Below are 23148 nucleotides of genomic sequence, written 5' to 3'. Positions count from 1 at the left end.
TGACTCTCCAAGTGGTGTTCTCTTGTTGGTTAGGTTGGTACCAATAATCATCACCCATACGTTGGAAGCTTGAATTATAATAAGATTAGAGTAATTTGTAAGAAATTGCTTACTATAATAAGGCTATCTTTTGCCTGTACTCTCTTAACACTCTTTCTGTTTTTATTGTTAGGGTATATTATCATCATCTTATATTGTAAGTATCATTCGGAGAAGATAACATTATTAACACCACTTAACAGAGACTGTGAGAAGGGATTATGTACTGTTATAATATATATAATATCATTTTTAAGTATGGTTATCCTGTAGAAACCAATTATAATTCTCTAAATGTATTAAGTGTTATCTTGAATAAGTTATGTAACTTGTCTACCAATGGTGTAGATGACCTCTGTGATATCGAGTACTACTGTGTCATGGGTACTTCTTGATGAACAGGGTAAACATGAAGTGCTTCTGTCATCTAATTATCTGAACTTGTCAAATTATTTCCGAGTTAATTATTTACTTTTCTATGCCATTCTGCGGTTATATTTCACTGGTTCTAATTGTTTTATCATAAAACTGCTCATTTCATTCGCTGATAGTAAGTTATCAACCGCAACATAAGCCAAGAACACGAATTACAAAAAGAAACAAAATTTTTTTTTTTTTTGACAGATGAAAATAAAAACGCGGCAATCAGGGACTGAAGACAAGGCTTAGGCCTATTTTGATCGTGATTTTCGAATATTAAATTACTAAAGTCAAGACTGTATAGTCCTCAGATCTTTGCCTGCCTTATATAAGGCGAATTTAAACAACATCAACATCGGAATAAAGTATAACTTTTAAATCACTGTTATAACACGAACACGATACAATTTTAATATTATTATTATTTCTGTTAATAAAACTAGTTACTTTTATTAGTAATAAGTACCAACTTAAGTTACTTCTTCGAATGTTAGGATTATAAAATTATAACCTCAAAAAAAGTAATTTGTTTTCGACAATAAAAGGAATTAAATTGAATTGATCATAATTATATCTTCTCTTGTTTTAGTAGATGGATAATGTTAAGACTTACCAGTTTAATCCACATTTTGTTTTATCAAAAAGAACTTACGCTCGTCGTCATCCACATTTTTTCTTTGGTACTGTTTCTAGCTTTTTTAGAGAAAAAAGCACTTGATTATGTAAGTAACAGATTTTTCGCACTATATCAATCATGTTTTTGTATTAAATATTGGTTTTCAATTAGTTTATTTACGGAGGCGAAGTGACGCGCCGGTGCACAAAAACCGTAATGACATTAGTTGACAGCTGCGTTCAGGAAGCGGGAAACTAACTTTTTTTTTTAGCTTTGGATATGAGCTTTGAAAATTGTGACGATGCTGGAGCATAAGACGTAGACTACACTGTTAAAAACCTCTCGAACAAGGAGCGAGTATAATTAAGTGTAGTTTTATGATCCAAACATGAATTCGAAAACAAATTCGAAAGTCATTAGTTCTTCTGTCGTGTGGTTTGTAAGGTGGATTACCAACCTCATCAACTCTGGCGTCAGGGTTACTATCGAGCCGCCAAAGACCCCTGACATGGCTCATGTAACGACTACGTACATCAGTAAGTAGTAAGCGGGACCAACGGCTTAACGTGTCTTCCGAAGCACGGATAATCTTATTCATTTTAGGCCTATGATGAGATTCGAAGCTGCGACCTCAAAGTGAGGCTCAAGCGTTCTACGAATTGGGCTACCACGGCTATTGGCAATAAATAAGGCAAGTAATAATTTCATTTCAGTTACCAATCCACTTCCTCCTGGCTCTCCCGCTGGCGGCATGTCAGTTCCCGATGAGTTTGGAGGCCGACGTGGCGTACGGCGAACAGAACGACCGCTTCGACATGTCGGGCATGCTCGAGGCCCAGCAGAAATACTTCAACACCCACGGCAAGTCCGACAGCAGGCGATCCGGATCGGCGTCATGGTAATGATACCACACCCTGGACACTCATGCAAAACGCCTCGTTTTACATAGACAGTACACATTCTTCTTCTATCGTGTGGGTTGTGAGGTGAATTACCAACTTCATCAACCCTTGTGACAGGGTTACTATTGAGCCGCCAAAGGCCCCTGACATGACTCATATAACGACTACGTACTTACATCAGTAAGAAGTAACCGGGACCAACGGCTTAACGTGCCTTCCGAAGCAACTCAACAAAAACGTTGTACCGGGTGAGAGCCTTCAGCGCTCCCCATTTGTCTGGCCAAGTAGTTAATGCCATCTGCGGCAAATCTACAATAAGTCACGTCAAAAAAAAAAACTGCTTAAAACACTGTTCTTCACTTCCACTTTTCCCTACTTTCACTTTCTCACTTCTTCTTGCTCCGATCGCTTTAGAAACTGAACTGGCTTTCCTTGCCATTCCCGCTCTTTATATACCCTAGCTATGGTCTCGTACCAGAATAGTCGACTTATTTCTCGAATACTCTCGGGTGGAACCTTCTAGTAAAGAAAAACAAGGACGATGCTATGCGTCAGAAAAGGATGCCGCTAAAAGAAAGAATTTGCGATGACATTCCAGAAGTCTCTGGTTGCAGAATTTGGTTATGCGATGTGACATTGTCAATCCGTCACAATAAATTATTTATGACAGGACGCCATAGTTAATCTTAACATAAGCTTACGACTATATCCCAATTAACATACAATAATCTTTACAGCCTCGGTGGTCTAGTGGTTAGAGCGTTAGGCTCACGATCCGGACGTCCGGGTTCGATTCCCGATGGGGACATTGTCGAAATCACTTTGTGAGACTGACCTTTGTTTGGTAAGGACTTTTCAGGCTTGAATCACCTGATTGGCCGAAAAAGTAAGATGATTCCGTGCTTCGGAGGGCACGTTAAGCCGTTGGTCCCGGCAGCCGTAAAAACACTTCCACCAACCCGCATTGAAGCAGCGTGGTGGAGTATGCTCCATACCCCCTCCGGTTGATTGAGGGGAGGCCTGTGTCCAGCAGTGGGACCTATATAGGCTGGTTATGTTATGTTAATCTGAAAAGCTGGCAACTCACCCACTGGGTGAGTTTACAGTGGGTGAGTTACCACCTAAGCCACTATGTTTTTTTACCATCCAGGTCAAGACCGCACGTACCGCCGCGGCGTTATAACCCAATTCTGCTCAACTCGAGGCGTCATTCTCGCCGAGACGACAATTGGGCCGAGGATATGAACCAGATGGACGATAGCGTCAAAAATATGGACGCGCTCTTCAATAATGCTGATATGTATGCGCGGGCGCAGGATTCCTACAGGTATACCTTTTGCATCATCATCAAGAGCCACGCTCTTGTCCGTGTAGCATTCTCCACTCTTGTCTATCAAAGCCCAGTTCTTTGAGTTCTTTATAAGAGACGACGTTCGCCTTCTCTTTAATTTGTTCCACGTAAGCTCTTCTTGGTCTTCCCCTTCCTCTCTTACGTGACGTTTTGCCGTAGATTAAACTCTAATTGGTTTAGTTTTTCGAAGTTCGCGCCCAACCGCCCGGGTGAACAACCTCGCTTACAAATACATAGCTCTTTATTGCACTTATAACAAATATTAAAAATACATTATTATACCTTACCTTGTGACTATTGTAGCAGAGTACAAACTCTGCACATACTGGCCTTTTGTTCGGACCATCATCATTTTAAATTACGAAATTCTCATTCCATTCCATTCGCATTTCCTTTCATTTTACTCACTTTTGACTCACTGCATCCCTGACCTTCATATAAACAACAAGTGTATTATACTGTTTAGGGCCGTGCCCTCTGAAACCCTCCTCAGTGCCCTCCTTTTGTGAAATGTGTATATTGTGAACTATTATTTTTGTGACTATGTTACTAAGTTTGTGAAGTGTTTTTAATAAACTATACTACTACTGCTTGCTGTTGCTTCTACTTTATCACCAATCATTCCCCTACTCTGCCGGCACGTCGGGATACCATATCCTCACCTCTCAGCGTGCCGCACTATTCTAGTTTTGAAGAAGTTTCAAGTCACTGGTTCTGTGGTATCTACACCGTCTTGCTTCTCAAGCGGGGAGCGTCGTTTTGTGTGAGGAAAACTTACTCTTTTTCTAGTTTAGTTTGGTTCATTTTGAATGTTTTTGCATAAATTTTTCCGATAAACCAATTTCACCACCGAACAGGCAAAACCGAAGAAAGTATCTGTGTCATGATTATTCCAAAGTTCACTTCTCTAATACGGAACCAGCGCGTTATCCGACACTTAGCGACAACGAACACGCGACTGGCAGGGTCGCCATGTAAGGATGGACGATCGGGAGAGCAAAAGAAACAAGTGTTCGCGACTACATCTGATTTATTACTACCCAAAATGGGTACACAGTATTCATACATAATCAGTACATAATCTACTCCACACTATAGGTTCGAACCCCAGCACCGGACTTGCTTGCACCCATGAGTTATTGATTTATCTCAAGTGCAGTTTTCACTAACACAGTTGGGCCGACCACTATAGACGGCGACACGACTTTTTTTTTTTTTTGACGTCACTTATTGTAGATTTGCCACAGATGGCATTAACTACTTGGCCGGACAAATGGGGAGCGCTGAAGGCTCTCACCCAGGCGACACGACCACCTATCACGTTGGTCTAGAAAGCTCGGTGAGGTGTAGGTACCAGGGGGGGTTAAAATGGCCACATCGGAGCAATTCATCTAAGAAAGCAATTCTGCGCATATAAAAGTAAGTGCGCAATGCAGACAAATGTCAAATAGCAATATTGCTTTCTTAGATGAATTGCTTCGATGTAGCCATTTTAACCCCCAGTTCATCTTGCGACGGATGTACAGTACAGTAAGTTATTTCTTATTTTACAGACGTGTACCGCCAATCACTGAAGTTTTGCGTGCTAATGTATATCCGAAGAAGGAACGAGAAATCACGCTATACTACTCACTGCCAATCAAAATTAAAGTCGTGGACACCCCTGAAAGTTCAAATATGATTAAGGCAATAAATATCATGTAACGTCTTTTATTTCGTATACTTTATTTTGGACATCGGTCGCATTCGTTTTCTGTTAGACGTCACCCTGATCCGAGGTTCGCGCCCGGTTACCTTCAGGCCTGTTGTCTTAAATTTTATACCAGGTGAGAGCCCTCAGTGCTCCTAATTTGTTCGGTCAAGTAGGTAATGTCATTTGCGGCAAACCTACAATAAGTCACATTAAAAAAAGGTCCCATTAGTAAAAAACATATAAGCGTTTAATTGAAAAATCACATTCTGATGTCAGACCCAGAGTAAACCTGAAGGAAATATGAAGGGTTTATAATATTTTTTTATTTTTTGTAGGTTCTCTAGACCTTCAAGTAGTGGCAAAAAGGTGTAGAGCTCATTTAGCTTAGATTCTCTCTCTCTATTTAAGAGCTACGCTCTCGTCGGTGGAGTAATCGCCATTCCCCTCTTCTTCCCGCCAAATACTAAATATAATTTTAAATTGGAGAGGAAATATGATTGGCCACCTGATACGACAAGATTCATTTATAACAAACATCATAGAAGGAAAAATTGAAGGGAAGAGAGGAAGGGGTAGACCTAGGAGAACATGTAGGAAACAAATAAAAGAGAAGGTGCAGGTCGTGTCGTATCAAGGAGGTGAAGGATTTAGCTTTGTTTATCTATGACAAAAATAATAATTTCGATCACCGATTAGTGTGGCTACATTTACGCCATCTATTGTCACCGAAACGTATATAGCGAGGGTTTCAACTCTAGTCGGTGAAGCATTAACCATACTTATCTATCAAAGCCCAGTTCTTTGACTTCTTTATAAGACACGATGTTCGCCTTCTCTTTAATTTGTTCCACATAAGCTCTTTTTGGTCCCTTCTTCCACATTATGTATGTGTGGTCGCCAATCGCCATATTATGTATGTAATATAATGTTGTCTATAAGGCCGTGTTATAGAGCCACAATTTAATGTGGCCACCTGCTCCCAATACGGGCGATGCCGAAAAATGGCGACATTATCGCCTGGGCACATGTGTTTAGGGCAACATTAATTTGTCTATTGGCTTTTAAGTGGAGAATGTGTTGAATTATTTTTAACTCTCTTGCTTGGAATTATTCCGCAAAAATCGTAGAAGTAGATACAGTAATACAAGTAACAGTAATACTATTGTCAAATGCGCGATTTTAATTCTCATTTCGAAATAAAACCATCGTTCATCGTGTGGGTTGTGAGGTGGATTACCAACCTCACCAACCCTGGTGTCAGGGTTATTATTGAGCCGCCAAAGGCCCCTGACATGGCTCATGTAACGATTACTCCCTTACATCAGTGAGTAGTAACCGGGACCAACCACTTAACGTGCCTTCCGAAGCACGAATGATCTTAATTTTGGACAATCAGGTGATCAGTTTGTAATGTCCTAAGCAAACTAGGGATCACAAAGTGATTTTTGAGATATCGTCGTCGGATCGTGACCCCAACGTAAAATCGTAATTATTACTTTTACTTTTGAGCTTTTTGATATGATTACCGCAACCTATCCCCTATGTTTAACTTAATTATAGCATAAATGACTGAATGTGCATTAATATTTTAATGGTATAGCATTATTCCTTCTTCTATGGTTATAGTCTAGTCTTCTCAGCCTTACTCTAGTCGTCTTAACAGCCTCCGTGGTCTAGTGGTTAGAGCATTAGGCTCACGATCTGGAGGTCCGGGTTCGATTCCCGATAGGGACATTGTCGAAATCACTTTGTGAGACTGTCCTTTGTTTGGTAAGGACTTTTCACCACACCAACCCGCAGTGGAGCAGCGTGGTGGAGTATGCTCCAAACCCCCTCCGGTTGATTGAGGGGAGGCCTGTGCCTAGCAGTGGGACGTATTAGGCAGTTTATGTAGTCTAGTCTTATAATATACTTACTTTAATTATCTACCACACCGGGATAAATCGTAGTTTCGTAACACGTTAGCCTAACAGAAAGCTCGGTGAGGTGTGAGTACTTAGTTCATCTTGCGTTGGATGTACCTCTGACAACAATTGGGATCTATATTCCATCGTGAGTTTATATTTTTTTATATACATACATACATACATAAACTCACGCCCGTATTCCCCGATGGGGTGGGCAGAACTACAAATAATCAAGAAACTACTTGCAGCCACTGTTGATACATAGTCCTAAGGTGGATAATGATAAACCGTATGATGATAGGTGATCAGCCTGTCGCTCTTACAGATGAGCCATCATGTTCGACAGGACGCTGTCCCTTTGTCGTCTTTTACGACATGCACGGGAAGATAGGCAGCTGAACGCATTCTATGTTTTTTCTTTACTCCCAGTCCAGCAGAGGATTTTTTATATATGTGTTGAAATTGATTATTATTATGTATTAATTACTATACAAGTATAGACGAGACAAAGAAAACAGTAGCACAGCATATGTCGGTGAAAACAGCGGCTTACATAAACACGGGCTGAATGCGAGGAAACGATCACGCGACAAGCGCAGGCAACTGCGGTTTGTCTACATAGCGTCGCGTTAATATGAAAACCAAGTAAGCGCATTATAATAATTCTAATCTAATCTAGCCTACAAGATCCCACTGCTGGGCAAAGGCCTCCTCTTCTCCCTAGAGCAGCGTGGTGAAGTATGCTCCATGCCTCGTTGATTGAGGGGACGCCTGTGCCCAGCAGTGGGTCGTATATAGGTTGTTTATGTTATGTTGTAATGAGGCAGCTGGTGTCCCCTCTTATGTTGCTGTTCCCTTGCAGGGCGTCACATGTACTTACTTATCATATAGCACCTTAACAGTTTGTGACTTGCAATCATCACATATGAATATAGTCGCCTTATAGTCCGACTTTTTGAAAAATCATCTTATTTGGTGCAATAACGTACTTATATAATTTGTACTTGTATACAGGGAAACAAAGACAGTTAAAAAGTACAAATAGGCGGCCTTATTTCTAAAGTTATTTTTATGTGACTTTTTTGTTTGCCGCAGATGGCATTAACTACTTGGTCGGACAAGTGGGGAGCGCTGAAGGCTCTCATCCGATACGACGTTTAAGACAAGACCTGAGGGTGCCCAGTTGGGCGCGAATCTCGGTTCAGGGCGTCGCGTCGTCTGAGAGGAAAAATATTTGAAAGAATTAATTGACCCTAGTGGGTCGATAGCGATAAATAAGCGCTGATTGAGGGAAATCGTCGACCACGCCGGCGGGGTTGGTATCAGGGTCTCTAAAGTATTATCTATGAGGTGAATGTAAGTATATACTAGAAGGGAAAGGGTAAGGCCTAAGCGACCACGAATGTAGGTACTTAACCTACTATCAACCTTAATTTTTTTTATTGATAATCCACTTAACGTCATATGCAATACTTAACATCAGTATGTAGGACTGGTACTTTTATACTAATTTTATTACTTAAAAATGTAGTATAAAGTCTGTAGTTATGCGCGCAGAAGAACAACAGAGTTTTCGTTAAAAAAAATTCGCCGGTTTTCCGGCGAGTCCCGCCCGCCCTCTCAGTCGGTCGCGGAACGCGCGCCATAACGCACGTTTTCCCGCGCTTTCACTACTGACAGATCGCGTTCGAAAATCAAAATTAGTTTCTTTTTTATTTCACTCACACAATTTATTTTTAATTGGGTATTTTATTGTTTCCATTTTTGTGTTGTTTATGATTCTTTGTTATAGTTATTTTGTGGATTACTTGCCGTGATTTTAATAGTGCGTGTACAGTGAAAGACTGCAATAAAAGAGGGAAAGCTGTTAGCTGTCAGCTGTCAAAATCGTTGAGGTAAGCGATGAAATTATAATTTATTGGCCCGCTATAAATTATGTAAGGTACCAACAGACTTGTTTATGCCATAGACAATTTTTCAGCTTAAACGAATAGATAATTCGGCCTAGTAAGAATTTTATAATTAAAAATAATAATAACATATAATCTGGCTGTATAGGCTATGTTCCCTTACAAAATTGGGTAAATTACCAACAAAAAATCATTAGATGCTTGTTAAATTAAAAAAAGAACAATATTTTATTTACCTACCTACTTTTTAACTATATTAATTATTAAATACTAATAGAAATAAGTAAGTCTATTATTCTATTTAAAACCATAAATGTTTTCTGTAAAATGTAATAAATACCTATTTATATAAACCCACAGATTATATAATAAAAAAAAAACATTACTTACCAGCCTCGACCCTGTTGTTTGAATTTTTTTACTGGGTGAAATTAGCGCTTCCCATTTGTCCGATCAAGTAAGTTAATGCTACCTGTGGAAAATCTATCATGTAAGTAAAAAAAACCCTTCAAGAGAAGCAGCTGAACGCGTTCTATGTTTTTATTCACTTTTTTTTTATTTCATTTTTTATAAGAAGTTTTTCTTCTTTTAGTAATACTTTGAAAAAAGAAAAGCGTTTGTTCATTTTGAAGGTTCGTTCCCCGAGTTTAGTGTTTGAGGGGAATAAATAAAATGATATTAGTTTTCATAAGACACACCTGGTGCGACAGATCCGGTGGGGAAGCGTCATTAAACTCACGCGCTCGACTCCACTGCACCACCGTACCACCGCGCCATACGATATATACTTTTCAGGATTTATTTTTCTATGTCCTTAGAAAATGTTTAATACGATCTACTCTGAACCGGCGTGCGTGTATGAAGCGATTGATGAATGTGAAGGAAGCAAGAGAAGTGTGTCAAGATCGAAGCAAATGGAATTCTATAGTCTCTGCTTACCCCGGTGGGAAATAGGCATGAGTTTATGTATGATGTATTTATGTTATTTTTCTATACATAGCGATCAGTGTGGTCTACTTTAGGGTAAGCTAAGGGCTTTTATCTTTTCTCTTAGTTTTTTCTCTTTATTTTATGGTATTGTACACCATTACACCACGAAAGGACTTTGCTCGACTTCTCTCCAAATGCTGTCGAGCATGGCTAACATGCGTAATAAAATTATCGATCGATTCAATAAATTTTGTATAAATCGAAAAGTTTGTTTTTTTTCCCTAAAATGCGTGGCACGACTGGCACGTGATTTTGTTTGTATTTTGACAGAACGACATGATTTATTTAGGTCGACATAATTATATCGTCAGAATCGATAAAATGACCGTGACAAAATTTTATCATGATGCGCATGTTATGGGAATGGGTTAGAATCCCGGCAGTACTATACGGTACTGCTCCCATCATACGGTCGTCATACAAAGTATTGTTTAAGTCAGTCCCGGAATTCGAGAAAAATCTACAATAAGTCATGTCAAAAAAAAATAACACAGGGTTCTAAAATGGGAACATGATATTGCTCATGACTACAGAAACCCGCATACCTTGGTCATCGCCCGCATGCGTGCGCCCTCATGCAGGTTTATTGGTAAAGGGCTATTGAGTCTCGTAATTCTGCAACCAGAGACTGGGCCCTTAAGGTGGATTTTGTTAAGTTATTAAACATGACATAACATTTATAAGCTCACGACTATATCCCAATTGGGGTAGTCAGAAGTACCTCCCTCCATCTGTTGCAAGATGAACTAAGCCCACACCAACATAAAGTGAAAAAGGTGTGTAGCTAGGTAACAATAAAGTGAAGCTTCTTCTATCATGTGGGTTGTGAGGTGGACTACCAAACTCATCAACCCTGGTGTCAGGACTACTATTGAGCCGCCGAAGGCCCCTGACATGGCTCAAACGACTACTTACTTACATCCGTGGCTTACGAAACAAGGATCATCTTGCTTACGGACAATCAGGTGATCAACCTGCAACGTCCTAATCGAACTAGGGATCACAAACCGGGATTCGAACCCGGCACCTCCGGGTCGCGAGCTCAACGCTCAACCACTGGACCACAGAGGCCATCGCTCGGAGTGAAGCTGAAACATCCATAAAGTAATACCTATTTGAGGGCGCCATATTTTCGATAGCACACAGCTGTGTTGGCGACATATGGCCGCACAGGTGTTAGGGGACATTATACTTAATGCGGGTGAAGGATGATGCGAGGAAGACATTTTCTTTTTTTTGTTACGTACCTTATTGTTTTGTCTCTAATAGTATTCAGTACTTGGCCGAACAAATGGGGAGCGCTGGGAGATCTTACTCTTTGGGTCTGTTTGAGGTAAACCTAGCTCAGTCGCTGGTACAGAGTGGAAAGCAGTGCCGTAACTAGCCTTTTATGCGCCCGGTGCGAGCTTTCAAAACTGCGCCCTTGAAAAATGCTCTAACCAGGCTCTGACAATAAAGTGGACAAATGTGCATAAAAATAAATCTATCTATTTTTTGTTCACGAAGGTATAGGTACTTAGTAGATTTCTATAAGATAAAAATTGTTTATTCAAAAATATTTGCTCAAATACAGAAATGACACAAAGTACTCGCTAGTAAAGACCCAAGGCTAAGGTGAACCGTAATCACAAAAAAAGGACAGCTACCTACTCAAAGATTTACTTTCCGCGCTTTTCTCAAGTCCTTGATGACACATCAGACAAATATAAAACCACCTTTACAAGTGTTGTTGTTTCAAGATCGCTTGAAAAATGCTATATAGATATAGATAGTACAGAGGGCGCGTCTACACCATATTCGCAATAAAACAAAATGTACCTACTAACTACCATGCATGAAACAAAACTAGATACTGGTCTGGTCATTTCTGCGCCCCTCCAGGGTCTGCGCCCTGTGCCAGGGCACCGCTGGCACCGCCCTAGTTACGGCACTGGTGGAAAGTTGTCCCTCTATACGTAGTATTATTCCTTATCCTATGACTTTATCTACCCTCAAAGCCAAGTAAGTAAGGTAAGTAAGTATACCTAAGCATCATAAGTACTTATTCCCGCAATGGAAATAAATGTATTTAATAAAAAAACAAATTTCGTGACTCCCTCCAGTTGTAAGTTATTAATATGAGCCACACCGCACCTGCGCACGCAGCTGGCAACTGCCACAGATGTTCACTATTGGAAAACTCTCCTTAGGGAAAATATTTCATACCTAAAAGTACAACTTACTGCATTTTCCAATCCTTCATTTTGGAGGGATGATTTGTTGCGTGATCAGATAAGATACCTGAACAAAAACTTTACCTACCAATGCTTCGATTCCTACAGAATTTTATTTTAAGTTATAAGTACTTACCTGTCATTTTCTTATCCGCCGAAAAGGAAAGGATTGAAGATTAAGCGAATTACTGACTAATGCATTTAATTACTATTATTAAATTTGTCACATATGCAGGGTGAAATCAAAAAATAATCAATTGTACATTTATACGTACTACTCCGGTTTTTTACTTACTTTTGATGTTCACTATCATAATTATAACGCAACTAACCTAACCTAACCGAACTAATATTCTTCGCTCTATTTTCTCTTCGATCGCTATCTAGTTAATCAAGTACGTAGTCGTTACATGAGTCATATCAGCTCATCTCTGGTTGCTCACGGTTTGGCGGCTCAATAGTAACCCTGACACTAGGGTTGATGAGGTTGGTAATCCACACGATAGACGATCTAAGTAATTAGGAATAAAAGTATTAGGAATATGGTAAAACAGGATTACAGACTTTAGGACATGCAAGTCAGAAAGAAAAACTTTAGGATGAAGCATATTAGGAATAAATAATCATCATCATCACCTCCGCTTACCAAACCTGAAGATTTTTTAACAGAAGAGAACAGAAGTCTGATAGACAGAACATTTAACAGCTCCGGTTTTTTTACAGAAGCGACTGCCTGTATGACCTTCCAACCCGCGAAGGGAAAACCAGCCCAATACAGGTTAGGTAACATACCTCCGAAACGCATTCCTCACGATGTTTTCCTTCACCGCTGGGCAAGTGATAATCATTTATAATCTAAACATGAATTCGAAAACGATTTCGAAACGTTTTGTGTTTGCTGGATTCGAACTTGCGACCTTACAGTGAGAGTCGAGCGTTTTTCCATCTGCGCTATCACGGCTCTCAGCGGCGGTTAGGAGTAACGAATACAATTAAACACTTTAAGACAATCGATATTAGGACTAAAATATTACGATAAAGTAAGTACTTACCTATATATTAGAAGCAATACAATTAGGATTAACTATCATTAAGACAATCAATACTCAGGATTAAAAACGTTAGGATAATATAGGAATTGACCTGAATATATATGGATATTACGGATATTGTTCTGTCAAACATGATGGATCATCTGTAAGAGCGATAGGCTGATCGCCTATCATCATACGGTTTATCATTATCCACCTTAGGACTATGTATCAAAAATGGTTGCAAATAGTTTCTTGATTATTTGTAGTTCTGCCCACCCCTTCGGGGAATACGGGCGTGAGTTTAATGTATGTATGTATATGTGTATAGGAATTGCAATAGAGAACCATAGTGGTCTAATGAGATATGGATCTACAAGTAGGATTCCTTCGATATGTAATCAAGCGCATCTTATTTATCCTCTATAATCCAATATGGAAAAATCTAATAATGTTTTTTAAGGTTCCGAACCTCATAAGGTAAAACGTAACCCTTATAGGATCGCTTTGTTGTCTGTCCGTCTGTCTGTCAAGACCATTTTCTTTGTCTGATTTTGCTTAGTTAATACCTAACTTATTGTAAAAAAGTAAAACTGACAACAAACAAATTGTAACGAATGATAATAAAATTGATAAACAAAAAAGTGAAGTGCGATGTACCTACGTAAGCAACTAAGCATACAGAATTCGACACCGCATGTGTTCTATGCGCACGCGCCGGTGTTTGCACAGTTGCGCTCTCTCTCGACCAATAGCTGCGCACTATTTAAATTTGGAACCGAATGACGTTTGGATTCTCTTGTTGCTATTAGCGAAGTAGAAACGAATGTTTTTTGACTCTTGTAATTTTCCCAACTTTAAAAAAACACGGCTTTTAATCGGTTAAAACGTGGTCAAAACTTGTGAACTAGACGTAAGTGTTGTACCGTTTCATAAACCCAATTAAAATCTACCAAGTTTTTAATGTAATGGTACAGTTCACTGTCATACATTTTTATTCGTAGGAATAATTCTCAGTACCTAGATATAATAAGCTGTTCAGTACCTATATCTAGTGGAATAAAAGTGAATTTTACATTCGAGCTAATGTTTTAAAAACACACCTGTATGGGGCTAGAAAATTGGGTGAGAAAATTTTGTCACGGTCATTTTATCGATTCTGAAATTATGTCGTTTTGTCGATTGGTGCTAGTAATTATGTGAACCTGTTCTGTTAAAATACGAACAAAATCACGTGGCACGCATGTTAGGGAAGACAACAAACATCGATTTCGACAAAATTCATTGAATCGATCGATAATATTATCACGTTGTGCATGTTAGTCCTGCTGGATTGAAACTAGCTTGTCTATTGCGTGGTTTTGTTAAAAAATCATGTTCGAATGCTTTTTTTTTCAAAAAAAAAATACAAAATGGCGCTTACATGGTTTTCATTATTGTCCGGCCAAGTAGTTAATGCCATCTGCGGCAAATATACAATAAGTCACGTCAAAAAAAATAAGGTTTTCATTATAAGGGAATGCTATTCATGTTATCAGATCTTAGCACCGCACTATCTATTTAATGAGGCGAGCATGTGAACTGTCGCCTGTATGAACATGTGTTATAGATACACCCTGTATAATTGCCTGTGTAATGACAAGCGTTATGCATTAGAACACCCTGTACCTACAGACTGGAGATGCGATGTTGAGGTAATACTGATTCGTGCAGACACATACTAATTATATTTTAAGTTATTCCTGTCATTTTCATGTCCACCGAAAAGGAAAAGGACGGGAAATCGACAGGTATGAACTTTATAGAGTAACACGTCAATTCTAAGCACAAAATTTAAAAACCCTCTCAAACTTTTACATTAGCCAATAACTCGACAAAACTTGGAGGTTAAAATGGCCACATCGAAGCAATTCATCTAAGAAAGCAATATTGCAATTTGACATTTGCGCATATAAATAACGCAATCATCACCATCATCTCCTTAGCATTATCCCGTTTTCCACAGGGTCACATACCCCCGAAAATGCATTTCTCGGGAATATGGGTTTCCTTAACGATGTTTTCCTTCGCCGCTGAGCACGTGATTACAGTCAGAGTCAGAGTTACTATTGAGCCGCCAAAGGCTCCTAACGTGACTCATGTAACGACTACGTACTTACTTAACTAGTAACCGGGACCAACGGCTTAACGTGCCTTCCGAAGCACGGATCGGATTACACTTACATACACACTATAAGAAAATGCATTTCTCGGGAATATAGTTTTCTCACGATGTTCAAGTAACACAATACGAAGTTTTAAAAGTCGGATCTGGCATCAATACTGCCAATTTTCTTCTGATTTCTTATCGCTCTGCCCACCCCAGTAGGGATTACGTGGGCGTGAGTTTGTGTATGTATAACTCGGCGGGCAACGGAAGGTAAGGGCAGAGCAAACGTATTAATTAAAGAAAGATAAGTACAGCCAGCATGATTCTCATGCGGGCTGTAGGGACAGCAAAGACACGCGACTTTTTTTTTTAACAGCCTCCGTAGTCTAGAGGTTAGAGAAGGGCTCACGATCTGGAGGTCCGGTTTCGATTCCCGATGGGGGCGCTGTCGACAATCATTTTGTGAGACTGTCTTTTGTTTGGTTAGGACATTACAGGCTGATCATCTGATCGTCCGAAAGTAAAATGATCCGTGCTTTCGGATGTAAGTAAGTAAGATGCCTTTAGCGACTTCTAATGACTCTGACTCCAGAGTTGATGAGGTTGGTCATCCATCTTACAACCCAAACGATAGAAGAATTTCATGTTCCTTGCATTATCCCGTTTTGACAGGTTTGACCTGACCTGAAGATTTGACCTTCTCTGCCTACGAAGGGAATACCAGCCCTATACAAGTTAGGTCACATACCTCCGAAAATGCATTATTATTTTATTATTTTTGATAGAGAAGATCTTACTTCTTTTTAAAAAAAAATATAGCGGTTATTATATTGTCCAATCTATCTATCCCGATGCGTCAAGGTCACGGGGTGCGCGATCGGGTATTTTTTCTTTTCTTTAGGGGCAGATTGAGTGGCGTAACCATGGTAACCACAGCGTCGATTTTCCCGATCCCGATGTGACCGTGACACATCGGTCTACGCAAACCGATTGGGTATATTATATCGCACGCACGCACACACAAACACACACACACACACACACACACACACACATAATTTATGCATACTGATGCATCAATATACGGCGCATCTTCCGTTCTTTGCTAAAACTGTTTACATTTATAATTGTATGTGGAATGTAATGGCCTTCCAATACACCTGTATTTTAGATACCCAAAACACCCGTATTGGGTACCTAATATAATAACCGCTTTAGCAATATGTACAGTCATGAGCAATATAATGTAACCACTTTCGAACTCTGTCGCACTAACATTATGACATTTAGTGAGACTTACAGTTCACAATTTGTCAGAAAAGTTAATGTGACATGGTACCAAAGTATACATATTAATGCTCATGACCGTATGTAAAGAAAATGGTGTTATGCATAATGTCCAAGATTGTTGACGCTACCACGCGTCATGCGGGCACGCGATCATTCGTTGTTGACGCGATAAATCTGGCGCAACGTCCTCTGCGGGACCCACAGCTCTAGAGGTACATTATTGTTTACTAGACTATCTCCCGTCACTGTGGTCTTGTGGTTCACCGGACTTGCACCAATGAGTTTTTAATTAATTTATTTTAATACAGACTTCCTCTCTTCCCTTCAACGTTGCTGTGCCCTTGTTTAGACCCTGCTTTAACGAAAATAAAAAGGATTTCGATGGCTTGACTCAATATTTTTTCACAACGATCTTTATACAAGAGATTCGAATTGGAGGAAAAAGTAAAAAAGAGTAGGTACGGCGCGGATCGCGCCTCATATTTATAGTAATGGAGAAACTGCATTGGCGTCACTAGGTGGCGCTGACGGTCGCCTTGGTGAAGTAACAGCCCTACAGGGTCCATGTTTTAGCTCCTATGCCTATGTAACACCCCATTGTACTACATGGAATGCAATAAATAATTGAGAATTGAGAATTGAATTCTATGAGATTCTTCTTCTATCGTGTGGATTCTGAGGTGAATTACCAACCTTATCCACCTTGGTGTCAGGGTTACTATTGAGCCGCGAAACGCCCCTGACATGGCTCATGTAACGATTACTTACATCAGTTAGTAGTAACCGGGACCAACGGCTTAACGTGGCTTCCGAAGCACGGATCATCTTACTTACGGATAATCAGGTGATCAGCCTGTAATGTTCTGACCAAACTAGGGACAACAAAGTAATTTTGGTGATATGTCGCCATCGGGAATCGAACCCAGGACCTCCGGATCGTGAGCCCAACGCTCAAGCACTGGACCACGAATGTCGTTGTTTTTTGAGATAAAACAGCGTCTGTGGTCTAATAGCTAGAGCGTCAAGCTCACGATCCGGAGGTCCGGGTTCGATTCCCGATGGGGACATTGTCGAAATCATTTTGTGAAACTGTCGTATGTTTGGTAAGGACTTTGTAGGTTTCAATCACCTAATCGTCCGAAAAAGTAAGATGATTCCGTGCTATGGAGGGCACGTTAAGTTGTTGGTCGCGGCTATTGGCCGTAAAAGCACCTCCACCAACCCGCAGTGGAGCAGCGTGGTGGAGTATGCTCCATACCCCCTCCGGTTGATTGAGAGGAAGCCTGTGCCCAGCAGTGGAACGTATATAGGCTGTTTATGTTATGTTTACTTATGTATGAAACAAACAAGACAAACTACTACTAATGTAGTCATTTTACAATGAGGTCAATATATTCATATTCATATTCATTTAATCATTGCAAAGTCACAAGCAGTTAGGTGTTACATACACGGTATTAGGTACATGTGACGCCCTGCAAGGGCACAGCAACGTAAGAGGTGACAGCGGCTTCATTATAATAAATATTAGTAAGTAACATAGTTAATTATGAATTAAACAAGTTAAAGGTAACAAAATTATTATACACTTACAAAATTATTACATAATAATATACAGTCTAAAATACAATATTTTAAAAATTATATTATTTATTATCTTATAATATTTAAAACTATACCTACAAATTAAAAAGTACTCAAGCAAATACACAATACACAAATATATACTTACCTAAGCACCTTATCCAACAATCTGTTTATCATTAAAAAACTCTTCAATATTATAATAACTTTTGTTTAGTAGGAATAATTTTAATTGTTTTATAAAAGACTTTAAATTTTCGGTTTTTTTGATAGCATTTGGAATACTATTGTAGATTTTAATTGTCATACAATGGGGGCCTTCCGTTACTAGGTTTAATTTTGAGAATTGGGTTTGTAATTTGTTTTCAGTGCGATTATTTATTTTTATAGTATTTACCGGAGAGAACAGATTTATATGTTTTTTAACAAACTTACAAGATTCTAAAATGTATAGAGAAGTTAAGGTGAGTATGCCATGCTTTCTGAAGTAAGGTCTGCAATGCTCCATTTTGTCTATATTTGTCCTAATAATCTTTTTTTGTAATATGAAGATTTTGTCAATATTTGTGCAATTACCCCAAAGAATAATACCATAACTTAGTCTAGAATGAGCATAAGCATAGTAAGCTGAAAGAGCTGTATTAAAATTTGTGACCTTTTTTAAGTGGATAAGTGCATAAATAAATGAAGACAGTTTACTAGCTAACTTTTCTATATGTGTTTTCCAATTTAAATGTGTGTCAATTTCTATGCCTAGTAGTGTAGCTGAATTTACTATATCAAAATTGACATTTTTATAATTGTAGTTTATCTGTAATGGTTTCTTTTGGTGGGGTCTGAATTGTATTAATTTGGTTTTTGTTTTTGTTTTATATAAGATCTAGGTAAAATGATATCTAGTCGCTTTGTGATATGGTCTTTAATGTAGGTAGTCATATTGCTACTTAGACATCCTGAGACCAGTTTTCATTAACACAGTTGGCGCGACCGAGGGTGATACGCGTCACCACCTATCACGTTGGTTTAATAGAAAGTCGGTGAAGAGAGGATACTTTGTTCATTTTGCGATGGATGTACCTTTGACCATCCCAATTGGGATATGGTCGTAAGCTTATGTTATGCTATGATAATGATATATTCAGTTTTTTTTTTTCTTTTTTTTTGACGTGACTTATTGTAGATTTGCCGCAGATGGCATTAACTACTTGGCCGGACAAATGGGGAGCGCTGTAGGCTCTCACCCGGTACAACGTTTAAGACGACAGGCCTGAGGGTGCTCAGATGGGCGTGAACCTCGGCCCAGGGCGTCGTCTGAGAGGAAAAATATTTGAAAGAATTAATCGACCCTAGTGGGTTGACAGCGATAAGCGCTGATTGAGGGAAATCGTCGACAATGCCGGCGGGGTCGGTATCGGGGTCCTGAAGTGTTTGGTGTCGCAAGTTGATTGGCCGCCTCTATGGCTAGAATATTTTCAGCGTTGTCTTGTACTCTATCAATATAGAGGTGCCTACCCGGTGTAGTATATTTTTACCGGGGTAAGCAGAGACTGGAATTCCATTTGTTTCGATCCTGACACACTTCTCTTGCTTCCTCCACTTTCGGGTGGGTAATAGGCATGTGTTTATATATGTATGTGTGAGACATAGAACATAGGTTATATATGTAGTTTTTCTATAAAAACCAATACGCAATATAACTGAACTGAGGTTACCTGAAACATAGTCCGAAACAGAATAAACTAAACCGCCTACAGTTGTCAAACTGTAGACCCGTAGCAATTAAAATTGTTGAAATCAAACAGTTCTCGTTGCAAAACAACCGGGAGAGGTAACCCACCTGCGCGTTCCCACGGAATATTGTCTAAAATAGAACACACCTACAAACCTATGGCTCTCAAACTTTGCTCTCACAAGGAAAGTGAGTGGAAGAAAAAAAACCGCAACCAAATTGGACGATTCACGACAGACAGACAGATAGAGAGAAAGATAGACAGGCAAAGGGATGAACTTAAAATACGTATTTACTAGCGGCCGCAATGTATCCCTGTTTATTTTTTTTTTATTACTTTTTATGTGTTATTGAGGAATTTATAGTTTTATAGTTTTATTAAGCCCATTCAGTGGTTTCTGTGCGAAGGTGTATCTAACATCCAGTTTTAAAAACTCTCAAGCGTATATGGTGTACGAGTACATGCTTCCGTCTAAACTCACTGTAGTAGACTCACTATTTACCACTTCTATTATAGTAATATGTGGATATTTCAGTTGGTTATACATTTAGTCATACATAACTTTATCTTAAGTAAGTAATCTAATATTATCTTAAGTATTACCCATTGTATAACGGTTTTTTATCCCTAATAAAAAAAAACTTATAATACCTCTCCGCGTAGCGTTGGGGGTTAAAGATAAAGCTGCTAGGGGAGAGAGGTCCGGTCAGTTGTACAATGCATGTGCGGATCATATTACCCTGAGGGTCTAAAATTATTTTAAAAGTGGAAGAATGGACTTCCGTAGTCTCCACTGCCTACCCTAATGACAAATAAACGTGATCTTTTTTACTTATGTATGCTAAATAAGAAATCCACTTCTAAATTCAAATTCCAACCGAAAATATTGAGCGCCGCTGCCGCCACTGATTGGTTCGGTTTTAATCAAACTTTTGCTTCCCGCGCGTGTTTCTGACAGCTCGATTACGGGAGCCCGATTGTACTTAACATGCTCGATTATAGCTCAAAACTGTGTCGTGTGGCTGGCAGGAACGATTCCACCGCTTTTAAAAGAGTCTTCATAATAATAAATAAGAATTTTGTTAATAGAACAAAGGTTAAATGTAGTTTGATTTTTTGAATAGGCTAGATAACTGTGTCAAAAATAAATGATATATATTAATGTTAATCTAGAAATAGAAACCAGTCTAAGATGATAAAAAATCAATCACATTTTTCTTTTTGACTGATATACGAATATTCGAATTACTTATATACATTGGCCCCGATTCCTACAGACAAGTCTTAATTTTATTTTAAGTTATACTTACCCGTATTTTTTTTATGCGCCGAAAAGGTAAAGGACGGATGATTGACAACTGTTAATTTTAAAATGAATCAGTGAATGACTACATAACCCGGGCGGATAATCTTATTGCCTATCTACGCATGTTGTTGATGTGCAAACCATTTGATTTGTGCTGTCAACTTCATTCTGTCGAGTTATAGGCCAATATAAAATTTGGGAGAGGTTTTTAAATTTCTCCCTAAAATTTACGTGTGTTCCATAATGTTTATGCCTGTTGCATAGAATAAGGAATAATACTGCGTATTTCTATACGCAGCAAAGCAAAACAATTCATCTTAAAAAGCATTATTGCAATTTGACATTAGCGAATATAAAAGTAAGTGCGAAAGATTACAATTATCACCGGGATTGGCATCATTCGTGGCCGTGGGCCTCATGCGGGGCCCGCACGCCTGTTATCTGAGAGATGCCCGCCATTCAGGTGATAAATTTCAATGTAATCTGAGCGGGAAGCGGGCGTTTGCATGAGACCAAGCCACTCACTCAAACTCCAAACACAATCCACACGATAGAAGAAGATAGAAGGATTTCTAGCGTGTGAGTAGTTGTGAGGTGGATTACCAACCTCGTCAACCTTGGTGTCAGGGTTATTACTGAGCCGCCAACGGCCCCTGACATGGCTCATGTAACGATTACGTACTTGGGTCGTTCTTTTTTATCGACAATAAAAGGACATTTTCTCGATATATCGGATTTAACATCTTTAAAATTATAACGACAATAAATATTTTAAAATATCATTTATAAAGATGTTTCTGTAGAGGACTATTTAGTGTTTCTCTTTATCTTTCCCTTTTCTTGGTCCTTTTCATCGGAGACACTATTTTGATTTACCACTCTGTCACAGAATTTTGTGAAAAACAATCAAGTTACGTAAATAACCAATCGAGGAACCGATTGGTATTTTGCTAGTATTTATTTATTTTGAGTATAATAAGATTACTTAACACTTTCAAGGACAGAACTTCTAATGACGTTCCGATTCTAATGTGTCATACTATCTATAATGAACCATCAATGACCCATGGCCTCCGCCCGTGAAAGAGTTAACTATATTTTTGGAAAATGATAGGATTAAATAAAATTCAAAAACACATAACTTATTATACAGGGTGGCCCAGAAGTTCAGGTTCAAAATGAAAAATTAGAAAGAGGGGCTCATTAGCTACCAGAAACACCCCCATGTATGTTCAGCAATTATTTACGGTTTAGGAGATATGACCCATTTTGTACCTTTTTCTAGATTTTCTTCCATACTTCAGAAATAATCATTTTGTCGCTATCCCTTTCTTAATAATTATTTTATTTTACTTCACAACTATGCCTAAGGCTGTGTACCGCTCAATCAAAGATAAATCAAAGTGAAATCAAAGATAAAAAAAAAGTTATCGCAAGTCAAAGTGAGAATTCGACCAAAATTGTTACAGTTGTTAAAACTTCGCCGAAGAATAATAAACACATGAGATTGTCATGGACCCTGAAAGTATTTCTAAAAACTGCTCCATTTAATAGGCTTTAAGAAACATTAATAAAAAGTACCCTTAATACGGGCAAAAAACTAAGTAATTAGCCCTCAAAGATTGCAAGACAGACAGATTAGAAGGAAAATTTGACATTCTCATACAATGTAGCTGCTACTTTCTAACGTTGTTAAAGATGCTCAAAGACACATTTTCAGTTAAAAGTTAATAAAAATCACGCTTATAATCGCTATGAATCACCAACAGTGTTCGGGAATAACTTTTTCCTTGAAATCTATGTACCTTCATTAAAATACGAATACCAAAAGTGACTGCAAGTTTTGTCTTCGGATTGTTGCTATGTCTACCCTGTTACCGATTATAAGCGTGATTTTTATTTACTTTTAACTGAAAATGTGTCTTTGAGCACCTTTAACAACGTTAGAAAGTAGCAACTACATTGTATGAGAATGTCAAATTTTCCTTCTAATCTGTCTGTCTTGCAATCTTTGAGG

At 38.8% G+C, this 23148-nt stretch overlaps 1 protein-coding gene across 2 annotated transcripts in view; it reads left to right on the top strand.

The window, feature by feature from the left end:
• Positions 1-8583: 8583 nt before the first annotated feature.
• The window catches only part of LOC126376553 (protein CBFA2T3), an 83283-nt gene continuing 68718 nt past the window's right edge, over positions 8584-23148 (top strand). For both annotated transcript variants that reach the window (XM_050024025.1, XM_050024024.1), the window contains exon 1: positions 8584-8823. The gene's annotated coding sequence lies outside the window, so the exon portion shown is untranslated. The remainder of the gene's footprint in view (positions 8824-23148) is intronic.

This window comes from Pectinophora gossypiella, chromosome 21, assembly GCF_024362695.1.
Source record: "Pectinophora gossypiella chromosome 21, ilPecGoss1.1, whole genome shotgun sequence".
Taxonomy (NCBI): domain Eukaryota; kingdom Metazoa; phylum Arthropoda; class Insecta; order Lepidoptera; family Gelechiidae; genus Pectinophora; species Pectinophora gossypiella.
This window is presented reverse-complemented; position numbering and strand designations above follow the sequence as displayed.